This window comes from Diaphorina citri, unplaced genomic scaffold, assembly GCF_000475195.1.
Source record: "Diaphorina citri unplaced genomic scaffold, Diaci psyllid genome assembly version 1.1 scaffold5789, whole genome shotgun sequence".
In the NCBI taxonomy this organism is placed as follows: domain Eukaryota; kingdom Metazoa; phylum Arthropoda; class Insecta; order Hemiptera; family Psyllidae; genus Diaphorina; species Diaphorina citri.
In genome coordinates this window covers 3,037-6,117 of record NW_007383165.1, presented here as the reverse complement: position 1 = coordinate 6,117, position 3,081 = coordinate 3,037, and the positions used below count along the sequence as shown (strand labels likewise).

General features: G+C 34.1%; 1 long non-coding RNA gene across 1 annotated transcript; it reads right to left on the bottom strand.

Moving 5' to 3' along the window:
• Positions 1 to 2,283: 2,283 nt before the first annotated feature.
• LOC113472491 lies at positions 2,284 to 3,038 on the bottom strand. The gene is made up of 2 exons (XR_003394770.1): positions 2,686 to 3,038; positions 2,284 to 2,386 (listed from the first exon to the last, which is right to left on the bottom strand). It is a non-coding gene; the product is annotated as an uncharacterized LOC113472491 (long non-coding RNA).
• Positions 3,039 to 3,081: the final 43 nt, after the last annotated feature.

The window sequence follows — 3,081 nt, the reverse complement described above, 5'->3', positions numbered from 1 at the left end:
AACAACGAGTTCTATTGGCACATCAAGGCGACGTGCTTTGCCTGCACCCAGTGTCGGAAGTATTTGAATAATGAGAAGTTTATTATGCAATTCGAGAAGCCGTTCTGCTCGCGACAGTGTGTGCTTGACTTCAGCGACACCCAGTGATTGAGTTCAATGAACTTCGTTTCTTTTACTGAAGGGATTAGATTCGTTCTCGGAACGGCTGGCTTTCTCCTATCCTGTCTTCCTGCTCTCTTCGATTTCGGGACGGTAACACCTTAGCAGTTTTAGCAGTTACAGTTCCCTCTATCAAACCTCTTCAGAAAGAAAACAGTTTCTTTTCTTTTATCAAGAACTTTGATAGAGGGATTCGTAGATTAGTATAAGGTCAGCCCATCCTTTAGGACTGTTTGCCCCTACACCTAAACCTCAATGTGGGCTTTTGTGTATGAGAACTTGATAGAGGGAACTGTAACTGCTGAGGTCTTATCGTCCCGATATCGAAGAGAGGAAAAGAGAGGAGAAAGCCAGCCGTTCCGGGAACGAACATCCGTTCAGGTTAAAATCTGCCACGGGCGGGAATCAAACCCGCGGCCTAGCGTTTATAGGGCAGACGACCAACCAAGCTAACTAGGCTGGCAGAGTTTAAACTCGGTTTTCAAGAGGTATATAAAAAGGTCAACTTTTTCTACTCTTTTGCCTTCTTCCACCGTGAATCAATGTTCCATATTTATCGAATTTATTTTACCCATTTATATGTATATTTTTTAGCGATTTTTTGGACTTGTCATTTTTTATGTAACCCGTAATTTAGAAATTAAGGAGCTTTGAAGGTTGAATTCATGATCCTTATCTTTTAGGCCCTAATTTTGAAGTTTTTGCAACCATAATTAGCGTCAAATAACGATAAAGAGTTCAATTAACGGGACGCTATTTTCGGCTACAAAAACTCGCTTATGTATCTAGCGAATTTCAATCAAAATTTTTTTGCCATATATTTTTATTACAGGGTTATTTTTACGAAATTATTTTGATAAATTTAATTTTGCCATTATTTAGTTAAGTGTTGAAACGATTTGCTGTGAGTATTCTTGCTTGTTTTATTATATTGTGAGGGCTGCTTTTCTGAAAGCAACTTTAGAGTTTTTGTATTTTATGTAATATTTCGTGCAGAAATTATTAACAATTTTCGATGCGCCTTATTTTTTATTTATTTTATCATTGTATACGAACTTTTTAAAACAGGGTGTTTTTTTTGCCAGGGATAATGATAGTGTCTAATGTCATATGCCTTTGAGACTTTTTTTAATATCCAATTAAATCATTTCCATATGCTGACATTCCATTTTTTCGCTGCAAAATTAGTAGGGAAAATAAAATATAGGTATTTTTTTTAATTGTATAATTTTATTTTAACTAAGATAATGAAGAAATATTAGGATAGAATAAAATGAAGACATATTTTTATGATTAAAACGAAATTATTATTAGTGATTCCAAATATTCACTTTTTTGGCCGTTAGCACTCGTATAAATTGGAGCTTCTTACCATTCTAAATTTTTGTTTAAGGGAAAAGTTTTATTTGAAAGATAATTTTTATACCCCAGGATTTTATTAAATAAATTTATTTTTATATGCTTACCTAGATTTTTTTCGTTTGTTGCTTGTTATTGCTAAAATAATTATAATGTAGCTGTAGTTTTTTTTTTTTTTTTTTTTTTTTTGTAAATGGGTAATTATTACAATCGTTTTCAATGTTCAAAAAAGCAGAAAAGAAGTATGTTTCTATTTTTTTATAAACCGCAAAATATTATATTTATTACTTTCATGTTTTTATTAGTAATACCTAAAGCATGATGGCATTCTATTTTATCGAGAAAAAAAAAAAAAAAATTATATACGTGACGACTATTTTTTAATGAAATCAAAAATTAAAAGTGTTTTTTTCTCTCTCTCTCTCCTCTCTCTCTCTCTCACTGGCGGTTGAATTTGAATGATGACGACGGCGACGACCAGGCTTGCCTGGTTCAAGAATTCCATGGCGGTAGAAAAAGATCGTGCGATAGCACGCAGGGCAGAGTAAGTCCCATGATGATAGCCATGGATTCTACTTTAAGGGCGCTTGCGCTCAGGTGTAGGACATCTCCGGATGGTCTATATCCGAATCTCATGAAACTGAGTGTTTCTCTCTCTCTCTCTCTCCATGTTAGTTAGGAAGGTATATTTCTCATGGGAAAGAAGATGGAGGGGACTTTTGAAATAAAAGCTGAAAAAGATAAAAGAATAAAAAATACCTATTATTTTTTTTCATTTAACATTTAGAAGTGTTTATTTTGGTTTTAAATAAATATCAACAGATGGTATTTTGCCTTATCTACTCGGGACTAAAACACTGTATTTTACCTATCTAAATGAATAAATAAATTTTATTATATAAAAACAAATGATTTTACGGATATAAATTAACAAATAAAATTGGGGGGATCAATTCAAGAAGACCCGAAGTCCATTTTTGCCGAAACTAAGTTGAAGTAATCACTAGAAAACTGTCAGCCGAAAAAAACACAAAACACTATAAAACAGTATTGTCATCTATATTATGTCACCAACCTGTGAAATGCTGTGTGTATGTATGTTTGTGTGTGTGCATGCCTGTTTGTGCGGGCGCGGTTGTGCCGGCGTTGCCCCCCACTGTATTTTACCTATCTAAATGAATAAATAAATTTTATTATATAAAAACAAATGATTTTACGGATATAAATTAACAAATAAAATTGGGGGGATCAATTCAAGAAGACCCGAAGTCCATTTTTGCCGAAACTAAGTTGAAGTAATCACTAGAAAACTGTCAGCCGAAAAAAACACAAAACACTATAAAACAGTATTGTCATCTATATTATGTCACCAACCTGTGAAATGCTGTGTGTATGTATGTTTGTGTGTGTGCATGCCTGTTTGTGCGGGCGCGGTTGTGCCGGCGTTGCCCTCTGTCTTCATCTTTGTCTTTATCCTTATTCTAATCCCCTCCGTCCCATTTCCGACACCTACTTCCCCTCCCTCTTAAATGGTTGTTTAATCATAAAAGTACTTGTTTTTTT